Here is a 13,375-nt window from a genome sequence, read left to right as displayed (position 1 = left end):
ACAATTTGAAATTTTTGTTTACCGTCGAAAAATTTCACACCTTCCCGAATTTTTTTCTAGAAACTGGGTAAGATTTCGGGGGTATGTCTATCCACCAAAAATGATTGTAATTAACCCCTGCAACTGAAAATAATTTTTCCAGAACGATTCGAAATTTTTGAATTTAATTGTTAATAACTTTTTAACGAAGCCTCGATCAACAAATTGATATTCTTCATTTTCGTCTTATTTTGGCCTCTAGAATCTTTCATTAAAATTTTTCCCAAAGGGTGGGGGGGAAGACCCTGTACCATCTATATTTTGTTATTCCTTAGTTAAATAATACAATTTTGTGTTAAAAAGGATTTTTCACCTCGTTAATAAATGATTTCCGTTCGATGCAAAAAAAGGGGAAGTGGAATAAATTCTTTGAGGTTTGCAGCGACCTGAAATGTTCGTCGGTGAATGCGTTTCCTGTCCGCGAAAGACAGTCGTTGCGTCGTCATCGTTGACGTCGGCGTCCCCTTTAAAACTCGGTGAATGCGCCCTTCCTCAACCATAGCGCGCGGGACCGTTTAACGCTGATCCGTCAGAAAGCACGAACAATACCCTCGAAAGTGTCTCGCGCATGTTCCGCGTCCCTCGAAACCTGGCTCCCGGTTCCGCACCGTCGAGGGTGCGGACTTTTTTGCAGATCAATCGAATATTAACGAGATCGAGGCACACGCGCTCCACCTTCAACCTTTCCTCATTTGTATTCTCGATATACTGTTGTTAAAAAAAAATTTTTTTTTTTTTTTTATACCTCTTCACGCCCTTGGCCACATATATGGATGTTTAATTTTTTATAATAATAGTTACTGTCAATAATAAATAAACCAAAATTTTGACTATAGATTATAAAAAAAAAAATCGTCCCTGAAGAGGTTGAGACACTTTTACATTTAATATTGCAATATTTCGAGTTTCTATTTTTGGAAGTTATTTTTGGAAATCGATACCGTGACATCATATTTTCGCATGTCGTGATCTCACCGCGACGGGGGAGAACGTAGTCGAGCGCGGTTACGTAATTGCGCGGGGGACGACGTATACCGCAGGAAAAGAGAGGTTTTCTAAGGCGCGGTTTCCCCTTAACGAGCCACTCGCGCGGTACGAACGAAACGGGGAGCAGAGATCGCGACTGGTCGCTCCGGGTGACGCGACTGATCGCTCCGGGTGACGGATCTCCATTTCCAGTTGGCTCGCCGCACGCGGCGGACTTTGTTTTCAACGAGGACCATTTCCCGCCGTTTCTGACTAAAACGTTCCTCGTCGAGTTTTCTCTGGGAACTCTAACTATGGGATTTAATCGAACTGTTGGATCTGGAAAATAACTCGTCATAAGATCGTTGCATCAAGTTTCGTAACAATGAGGTCACACTCGAGATGAAGTGTATGTTAAAATTAGTATTATTTGCAAAATGAGTCTGTTCCTTTTTGTGTAGGTGTATGGACAAATTTAACATTAGAATTATCGAAGTGGTAATTTCTAATTATTATTGTTATTGAATAATAGATTTTAATGGGCAATGATTCTTTTTCACAAACTTATACAGGTAAAATAGAATGCAAAATACTAAAATAATATATAGCTTTAATGAGTTTCAAACAGTGCACTTAGATTGTTATTATTATTATTTATTTATTTATTTACGGGTAAAAGATGAGCCTTTTGGCAATTTTAGAGGTTTTCAAAAATTGTTGAAGATCCTTACCAGGGGAAAAAAATTATTATTATTATTATTATTAATGAATGATACATTTTAATGGGCAATATCCTCTTTACGAAATTGTACAACTAAAATAGAATACAAAATACTAAAATAATATATATCATTTTAAGAATTATTCTAAGAAAAAAGTCAGGTAATCTGAGATGACCTTGAGCAGCCAAACTATTTGGCGTCCACCAGAAGGGTCTTCCTCGAGACGCGAATGTCCGGGTTACGCGTCTCGAAAGAAATTCAATCGACCGTGAGGAACGGGCGGTCCTTCGAGGAATCGATAACGCTACGAAAATATTCCCCGGCGTCGAATTAATCGCCCAAACAACGAGCGGTTGTTTTCGTTTCCCGCCCCGTATCTCGCTGGGCTGTCTTCTCCACGACTGAAAGACGAGCGTCGCCCGATAATAGAGACGAAAATAACATCGCGTCTCGGACACCGGGGGAAGGTTTCGCGAAGACCCTTGTACTTCGCGGAAGATTAACCGATTTTCGTGCGATCCTCGTGCGACGCTGATATTATTATTAGTCCACGCACGCGTGGACGTCTGCACGACCTTCGATTTATCGACTATCCAAACCCGTATAATCGGCGCGAAGTGGGTGGGTGTACCGCGTCCTTGGCATTGTATTAAGAATAGAAGCGCTGCCGAAAGAATCGCCTCGCGAGAAATCGGAAAAAAAAACAGTTCCGATGTCGGGGGTTCGCGAGAACGAGAACGAGAACGAGAACGAATTGTCGGTCTGGTTGCTGTGACAATTTGAGAGACACGGTACATACGTGAACTTACATCGAAGCTTTATAACAGAGTGATCGATCATTACTGGGAAAAAATTTTAATGAGAGATTCTAGAGGCCAAAATAAGACGAAAATGAAGAATATCAATTTGTTGATGGAGGTTTCGTTAATAAGTTATTAACAATTAAATTCAAAAATTTCGAATCGTTCTGGAAAAATTATTTTCAGTTGCAGGGGTTAATGACAATCATTTTTGGTGAATAGACATACCCCCGAAATCTTACCCACTTTCTAGAAAAAAATTCGAGAAGGTGTGAAATTTTTCGACGGGGAAAAAAATTTCAAATTGTTTTGGAAAAATTCTTAAAAATTTTAATGGGGGATTCTGGAGGCCAAAATAAGACGAAAATAAAGAATACCAATTTGTTGATGGAGGCTTCGTTAAAAAGATATTAACGTTTAAAGTTCCGCCTGTAGATATTCAACCTGCGCATAGCTGCGTGCGCCAGCGTCTCACAGGCGTAACTTTAAACGTTAATAACTTTTTAACGAAGCCTCAATCAAAAAATTGCTATTCTTGATTTTCGTCTTATTTTGGCCTCTAGAATTCCCCATTAAAATTTTTCCCAGGGGTGATCGAACACCCAGTATATCTAAAATAAAAAAAAATAATTATAGAGATCAGTAACAATTTCATTCTGTATAAGTTCTGTATAACTTCATTGGATTATTCATAGGATGTCTCATAAAATTCAATATTAATTCAAATGTTTTTGTGCATATTATGCAATACATATGTAAAATACTAGATATAGACACTAAACACTTTTTAAGATATAGGGTGTTCGGCCACTGCTGGGAAAAATTGTAATGGGAGATTCTAGAGACCAAAATAAGACGAAAATCAAGAATATAAATTTCTTGACTGAAGCTTCGTTAAAAAGTTATTAAAAAGTTAAATTAAAAAATTTCGAATCGTTCTGGAAAAATTATTTTCAGTTGCAGGGGTTAATTACAATCATTTTTGGTGAATAAACATATCCCCGAAATTCTACGTACTTTCGAGAAAAAAAATTCTTTAGTGAAAATATAATGTATGACCAGAATTATCAATCCAAAATTACTTGCGTATCTTTAAAACGTCATAACTTCTGAACGGATTGGAGGATTTTAATGTTTCAATCGGCAAAAAACGCATATTTTGGTCAAGAATATGTAGAAACTCTAACAATGTTCTAAAAGTTGTTCCTTAACCCCATTAAGCGAGAAAACCCCCATAAAAGTGGTCCAATTTTCAAACGACCATAACTCTTACAATAGTGAATGGATTTGATTGAAATTTATTTGTGAAGTAGAACTCATAGGTACCCACAAAAAAGTATTAAACAATATTTCCGTAAAGCGTCAAACATATTTATTAAAAATCAAAAACGAATTTTTAAGAAAAAAAAAATTTCAAATTGTTTTGGAAAAATTATTAAATATTTTAATGGGGGATTCTAGAGGCAAAAATAAGACGAAAATCAAGAATACCAATTTGTTGATGGAGGCTTCGTTAAAAAGATATTAACGTTTAAAGTTCCGCCTGTAAATATTCAACCTGCGTACAGCTGCGCGCGCCAGCGTCTCACAGGCGTAACTTTGAACGTTAATAACTTTTTAACGAAGCCTCAATCAACAAATTGCTATTCTTCATTTTTGTCTTATTTTTGCCTCTAGAATCCCTCATTAAAATTTTTCCCAGGGGTGATCGAACACCCAGTATATCTAAAATAAAAAAAAATAATTATAGAGATCAGTAACAATTTCATTCTGTATAAGTTCTGTATAACTTCATTGGATTATTCATAGGATGTCTCATAAAATTCAATATTAATTCAAATGTTTTTGTGCATATTATGCAATACATATGTAAAATACTAGATATAGACACTAAACACTTTTTAAGATATAGGGTGTTCGGCCACTGCTGGGAAAAATTGTAATGGGAGATTCTAGAGACCAAAATAAGACGAAAATCAAGAATATAAATTTCTTGATTGAAGCTTCGTTAAAAAGTTATTAAAAAGTTAAATTAAAAAATTTCGAATCGTTTTGGAAAAATTATTTTCAGTTGCAGGGGTCAATTACAATCATTTTTGGTGAATAAACATATCCCCGAAATTCTACGTACTTTCGAGAAAAAAAATTCTTTAGTGAAAATATAATGTATGACCAGAATTATCAATCCAAAATTACTTGCGTATCTTTAAAACGTCATAACTTCTGAACGGATTGGAGGATTTTAATGTTTCAATCGGCAAAAAACGCGTATTTTGGTCAAGAATATGTAGAAACTCTAACAATGTTGAAAAAGTTGTTCCTTAACCCCATTAAGCGAGAATACCCCCATAAAAGTGGTCCAATTTTCAAACGATCATAACTCCTACAATAGTGAATGGATTTGATTGAAATTTATTTGTGAAGTAGAACTCATAGGTACCCACAAAAAAGTATTAAACAATATTTCCGTAAAGCGTCAAACATATTTATTAAAAATCAAAAACGAATTTTTAAGAAAAAAAAAATTTCAAATTGTTTTGGAAAAATTATTAAATATTTTAATGGGGGATTCTGGAGGCCAAAATAAGACGAAAATCAAGAATACCAATTTGTTGATGGAGGCTTCGTTAAAAAGATATTAACGTTTAAAGTTCCGCCTGTAAATATTCAACCTGCGTACAGCTGCGCGCGCCAGCGTCTCACAGGCGTAACTTTGAACGTTAATAACTTTTTAACGAAGCCTCAATCAACAAATTGCTATTCTTCATTTTTGTCTTATTTTTGCCTCTAGAATCCCTCATTAAAATTTTTCCCAGGTGTGTCACACACTCGTAAGAATAGATTTCTGCTTCGTCGGTGAAATCGATTCGTGGTTCAAGAAACTCGGAAAAACAAATTTACCTTTTATTCTCGTAGCCCCCAGAGTCGACGTTCCATTCAGTTGTGCTATAAACCACGCTGTCTGTATTTAGAATAAAGCGCCCCTGAAGTGCCATCCACTCAGACAGTTCGTAACGATAAAGAAAATCGATGTAATATCGCCAACGAGCGTTTACCTAGTCGCGAGCGTTTCACGAATTGGTAATATTGTTTCCGCGTGTGTGTCAATGGCACTGGAGACGAGTATTTCAGGCGGCCATTTTTATCGAAACCACTTTCATTATCGTTGGAGAATAAAATAATCGTTGGACTTTGCCAAGTAGAGTCTTTTCTATTTATGTAAACGATTTTATCACGGAAAAGGGGAAACTTTAAATAGTAAATTACTCGATCAATATTTACTGTACAAAGTCCATATATGGGTAGATTCATGTTTTAGTCTGTTGTTTTGATTTTAAACGAATCATGCGATGACGTCGTGGTTAGCGATGACGTTGTCGACAAATGCAGTCCGAACGTCACGTTTGCCCTTTGAACTTGGAGAGAAAAGTGACATCGAGACGAGTAAAATAGCCGACGGATGAATTATACAATGAATCGCGAGCTAAATCGTGAGCCATTCTTGTCTCTCTATTGTTGTTCAGAAAGTATTGTGTAGAGTATAGAAGTAACGCATTTGGCGAAATCAGACAAGATTTCTGGCATTCTCATTTTAATTTATTTTGAGATATAATGTTGCAATTATACCAGTAGTATTAAATTTGTAAAGTAGTGAACAAATGTGACTAAATTATTTTTAAACTTGACTAAATACTAAATACTTTTAAACAACACTTTTTGACATTCTTATTTTAGTCTGTTTTTAAAAAATAACATTGCAATTATTAGTATTCAACAATTGAGGAAGATATAGAATAGTCATTGTTTACAAAATTTCCAATTGTAATTTTTACTTTCAAACAGTTTTAAACAGAACTTTGGACCATTTTGTTTTCCTCTACTTTCAAAAATAGAATTACTATTATAAAAGTAGTATTTATCAAATATATGAAGTATCAAACAAACGTGACTAACACTTTACAAAACAATTTTAAACAAGACTATGGGCATACCTATTTTAGCCTATTTTTAAAAAATAACATTGCAATTATATGAGTCAGAAATTTTGTTTGAAACTGTTTGAAAATAAAAATCACAGTGAAAGATGAATATATTGATCTCTATTATTCTATGTTTTCACCAATTGTTAAATATTAATTATATAATTTGGAATGTTATTTTTTATTTTTAAAATTGATGCAAATCAGAATGTTAGTAGTCTTGTTTGAAACCGTTTGAAAATTGAAATAACAATGATCCAGTAATCTATGTCTTTATCAATTACTAAATGTTAATCATATTATTTGCAATGTTATTTTTTAAAATGATCACGACAGAGTGGAAAACGTTTGCATCAATTTCGAGCCCTTTGGACGCCAAATGTTTCGGTATGCAATGGATTTCCAAACAACCGGAGAGATAAATCCCGCGTAACCCGCTTGAAAGCGTAATTCCCCGATGGCGTGTGGATCAGGCAAGATAAAGGGAACGGAACTATCGATCCTCGAGTCAGCGTACACATCCTTGACACCTTCCCTTTGCGCGTATAAAGATCAACCTAGTTAATGGTCGGCTTACGGTTTCCCACGGCGAGCTAATAACAAGAGGCGGCGATTTGCTTCGTAAGGAAAACTATAACGCGGAAAAACCGCGCTGCAAGAAACCGGAGCGTGAACGGTGCGCTGGAAAATCGTCCTTTGGATCGTGCGTGCACGTCAGTCTCTGGGAAAATACGTTCTAAGGGCTTGGAGCCTGGAAACTGGGTCGGGCTATAATTCTGTTCTAATTGAAGATAAAAGATAAACGACAGTGGAAGACTTTACTAGTTGTTCAATGATTTATTGTTTTATGTTTTTGTTAATTTTTTTTTTTCAAATAGCTGGGTTTTGAAATTTAGGAAAATGAAGGTGTCAAAAGTCTGGTTTCAGAGTGTTTGAAAATTAAAATAACAGTGGAAGATTTTGTTTATAATGACCTCTATTGATTATGTGTCATTGTTAATTGATAAATATTAGTCATGTAACTGCAATGTTATTTTTTAAGATAGACAAGAATTAGAGTGTCAAAAGTCATGTTTGACACGGTTTGAAAATATAAATAACAATAGGAAATTTTGTATACATATTTCATAAATATTATTCATAAAATTGCAATGTTATTTTTTAAAATACACAAAAATTAGAATGTTAAGTCTGTTTGAAAATGAAAATAACAATGGAAGATTTTGTGTATAATGACCTCTATTATTCTGTGTTTATGTCGATTGATAAAAACTAATCATATAATGTCAATGTTATTTTTTAAAAATACTTTAAAATGAAAATGTCAGAAATCTTGTTTAAAACTGTTTGACCACATACATTTGTTCAAAATTGCAATGTTACTTTTTAGAATAGACGAAAATTCGAATTTCAAATCTTGTTTGAGATTGTTTGAAAATGAAAATAACAATGGAAAATTTTGAGTCTAATGACTTACATTATTCTCTGTCTTCGTCAATTGATAAATATTAGTCATGAAATTGCAATGTTATTCTTTAAAATAGACAAGAATTAGAATGTCAAAAGTCATGTTTGACACGGTTTGAAAATATAAATAACAATAGAAAATTTTGTATACACATTTCATAAATATTAATGATATAATTCCAATGTTATTATTTAGAATAGATAAGAATTAGAATGTCAAAAGTCATGTTTGACACGTTTTCAAATAATAAATATCAATAGAAGATTTTGTATGCACATTTCATTAATATTAATCATACAATGGCAATGTTATTTTTTAAAATAGATAAAAATTAGAATGTTAAAAGACATGTTTGACACGGTTTGAAAATATAAATAACAATAGAAGATTTTGTATGCACATTTTATAAATATTAATGATATAATTCCAATGTTATTATTTAGAATAGATAAGAATTAGAATGTCAAAAGTCATGTTTGACACGTTTTCAAATAATAAATATCAATAGAAGATTTTGTATGCACATTTCATTAATATTAATCATACAATGGCAATGTTATTTTTTAAAATAGATAAAAATTAGAATGTTAAAAGACATGTTTGACACGGTTTGAAAATATAAATAACAATAGAAGATTTTGTATGCACATTTTATAAATATTAATGATATAATTCCAATGTTATTATTTAGAATAGATAAATATTAGAGTGTCAAAGGACATGTTTGACACGGTTTGAAAATATAAATAACAATAGAAGATTTTGTATACACATTTCATAAATTTTAATCATATAATTTCAATGTTATTTTTTAAAATTGACAAAAATTAGAATGTTAAGTCTTGTTTGACACGGTTTGAAAATATAAATAACAATAGAAGACTTTGTATACACATTTCATAAATATTATTCATAAAATTGCAATGTTATTTTTTAAAATAGACAAAAATTAGAATGTTAAGTCTTGTTTGAGACTGATGGAAAATGAAAATAACAATGGAAAATTTTGTGTCTAATGACTTCCATTATTCTCTGTCTTTGTCAATTGATAAATATTAGTCATGTAACTGCAATGTTATTTTTTATAATAGACGAAAATGTGAATGTCAAGTCTTCTTTGAAAATTACAATAACATGGAAGATTCTGTATATAGTGATCTACTATTTTAGGTTTTCATCAATTGATAAATATTAATTATAACTTCATAGGTATAATTCATAGTATAACTTCAATGTTATTTTTTAAAATACATGAAAATAGGGATCTCAAAAGTCTTGTTAGAAAGTGTTTGTCTAGATATGTAGATCATTGTACACAAAATCTTCTATTGTTATTTTTAGTCCAAACAGTTTAAAAGAAGACTTTTGTCATTCTTTTATTCGTCAATTTTAAAAATTTACTATTTTCAAAAATAACATTGCAATTATATATATGATTAATATTTATCAAATGTGTTAAGTATCAAACAAACGTAACTGATCAAACAGTTTCAAACATGACTTTTTTCAGGACATATTCGTTTTTGCCTATTTCAAAAAATAACATTGCAATTGTATGATTAACATTTTTCAAATGTGTTCATAAAATCTTCTATTGTTATTTTTATTTTCAAATCGTGTCACACATGACATTTGATATTCAAATTTTTGTCTATATCCAAAAATAACATTGAAACTATGTAATTAATATTTATCAGTTGATGAAGACATAGAATAATACAGGAAATTAGACACATCTTTTACTGTGATTTTAATTTTCAAACAGTTTCAAACTAGACTTTTGACATTCTAATTTTCGTCAATTTTAAAAATCAACTATTTTCAAAAATAACATTGCAATTATATATATGATTAATATTTATCAAATGTGTAACGTATCAAACAAATGTAACTGATCAAACAGTTTCAAACATGACTTTTTTCAGGACATATTCGTTTTTGCCTATTTCAAAAAATAACATTGCAATTGTATGATTAACATTTTTCAAATGTGTTCACAAAATCTTCTATTGTTATTTTTATTTTCAAATCGTGTCACACATGACATTTGATATTCAAATTTTTGTCTATATCCAAAAATAACATTGAAACTATGTAATTAATATTTATCAGTTGATGAAGACATAGAATAATACAGGAAATTAGACACATCTTTTACTGTGATTTTAATTTTCAAACAGTTTCAAACTAGACTTTTGACATTCTAATTTTCGTCAATTTTAAAAATTAACTATTTTCAAAAATAACATTGCAATTCTATATATGATTAATATTTATCAAATGTGTAACGTATCAAACAAACGTAACTGATCAAACAGTTTCAAACATGACTTTTTTCAGGACATATTCGTTTTTGCCTATTTCAAAAAATAACATTGCAATTGTATGATTAACATTTTTCAAATGTGTTCACAAAATCTTCTATTGTTATTTTTATTTTCAAATCGTGTCACACATGACATTTGATATTCAAATTTTTGTCTATATCCAAAAATAACATTGAAACTATGTAATTAATATTTATCAGTTGATGAAGACATAGAATAATACAGGAAATTAGACACATCTTTTACTGTGATTTTAATTTTCAAACAGTTTCAAACTAGACTTTTGACATTCTAATTTTCGTCAATTTTAAAAATTAACTATTTTCAAAAATAACATTGCAATTATATATATGATTAATATTTATCAAATGTGTTAAGTATCAAACAAACGTAACTGATCAAACAGTTTCAAACATGACTTTTTTCAGGACATATTCGTTTTTGCCTATTTCAAAAAATAACATTGCAATTGTATGATTAACATTTTTCAAATGTGTTCACAAAATCTTCTATTGTTATTTTTATTTTCAAATCGTGTCACACATGACATTTGATATTCAAATTTTTGTCTATATCCAAAAATAACATTGAAACTATGTAATTAATATTTATCAGTTGATGAAGACATAGAATAATACAGGAAATTAGACACATCTTTTACTGTGATTTTAATTTTCAAACAGTTTCAAACTAGACTTTTGACATTCTAATTTTCGTCAATTTTAAAAATTTACTATTTTCAAAAATAACATTGCAATTATATATATGATTAATATTTATCAAATGTGTTAAGTATCAAACAAACGTAACTGATCAAACAGTTTCAAACATGACTTTTTTCAGGACATATTCGTTTTTGCCTATTTCAAAAAATAACATTGCAATTGTATGATTAACATTTTTCAAATGTGTTCACAAAATCTTCTATTGTTATTTTTATTTTCAAATCGTGTCACACATGACATTTGATATTCAAATTTTTGTCTATATCCAAAAATAACATTGAAACTATGTAATTAATATTTATCAGTTGATGAAGACATAGAATAATACAGGAAATTAGACACATCTTTTACTGTGATTTTAATTTTCAAACAGTTTCAAACTAGACTTTTGACATTCTAATTTTCGTCAATTTTAAAAATTAACTATTTTCAAAAATAACATTGCAATTATATATATGATTAATATTTATCAAATGTGTTAAGTATCAAACAAACGTAACTGATCAAACAGTTTCAAACATGACTTTTTTCAGGACATATTCGTTTTTGCCTATTTCAAAAAATAACATTGCAATTGTATGATTAACATTTTTCAAATGTGTTCACAAAATCTTCTATTGTTATTTTTATTTTCAAATCGTGTCACACATGACATTTGATATTCAAATTTTTGTCTATATCCAAAAATAACATTGAAACTATGTAATTAATATTTATCAGTTGATGAAGACATAGAATAATACAGGAAATTAGACACATCTTTTACTGTGATTTTAATTTTCAAACAGTTTCAAACTAGACTTTTGACATTCTAATTTTCGTCAATTTTAAAAATTAACTATTTTCAAAAATAACATTGCAATTCTATATATGATTAATATTTATCAAATGTGTAACGTATCAAACAAATGTAACTGGTCAAACATTTTCAAACATGACTTTTGACATTCTTATTTTCATCAATTTTAAAAAATAACATTGCAATTGTATGATTAATATTAATTAATTATTGACGACATAGAATAGTAGACATTATCTTAATTTTCAAACAGTTTCAAACACAACTTTTGACATTCTAATTTTCGTCAATTTTAAAAATTATCTATTTTAAAAAATAACATTGAAATTATATATATGATTAATATTTATCAAATGTGTTAAGTGTGAAACATTTGCAAACATGACTTTCGACATTTTCATCTTCATCAATTTTAAAAAATAACATTGCAATTGTATGATGAATATTAATTAATTATTGACGACATAGAATAATAGACATTATCTTAATTTTCAAACAGTTTCAAACACAACTTTTTACATTCTCATATTCGTCAATTTTAAAAATCAACTATTTTCAAAAATAACATTGCAATTATATATATGATTAATATTTATCAAATGTGTAAAGTGTTAAACAAACGTAACTGATCAAACAGTTTCAAACATGACTTTTTTAGGACATATTCATTTTTGCCTATTTCAAAAAATAACATTGCAATTCTATGTATGATTAATATTTATCAAATGTGTAAAGTGTTAAACAACCGTAACTGATCAAACATTTGCAAACATGACTTTCGACATTCTCATTTTCGTCAATTTCAAACACCAACTATTTTAAAAAATAACATTGCAATTATATGAGTAATATTTATCAAATGTATAAAATGTTAAACAAACGTAACTCGCTAAACAGTTTCAACCATGACTTTTGATATTTTCATTTTCATCAATTTTAAAAATTAACTATTTTACAAAATAAAAAATAACATTCCAATTATATAATTAATATTTATCAATTGATGAAAACATAGAATAATGGAGATCATTATATACATCTTTCACTATGATTTTTATTTTCAAACAGTTTCAAACAAGACGTTTGACATTCCCATTTTGGTCAATTTTAAAAAATAACATTGCAATATTATTATATGACTAACATTTATCAGATATGCAAAGTGTCGTGCAAACGTGACTTGCCAAACAGTGTCAAACTGTCGACACTCTCATTTCCATCCATTTCAAAAACCAACATTGCAATTACATAATTAGTATTTTATCAATCATCCAAAATGTTGGGAAATCCGTTTCCTATCCAAACATTCCCCAGCGTAGGGCTCGAAAATCGATTCAAAAGTGTTGCTTCTCTATCGTAAGACGCTAAGGACTTCGGCCACGGAGTTCCTAGAAAGTTTCCAATCACCGGAGACTTCGAGACCCCAAACTTTCCACTCCGGGGGAACCCCTTTCGACGATCGATCGATCCTCCCGCGTCGAGAGGACGTCGAAAAACCATATCACCCGTCACGATTCCCTCAGCTATTCTCGCAAGTCTCATTGAATAA

Source organism: Colletes gigas, unplaced genomic scaffold, assembly GCF_013123115.1.
Source record: "Colletes gigas isolate AHSC1104 unplaced genomic scaffold, ASM1312311v1 Colletes_gigas_Sc00015, whole genome shotgun sequence".
NCBI classification, from domain to species: Eukaryota; Metazoa; Arthropoda; class Insecta; order Hymenoptera; family Colletidae; genus Colletes; species Colletes gigas.
This window is presented reverse-complemented; position numbering follows the sequence as displayed.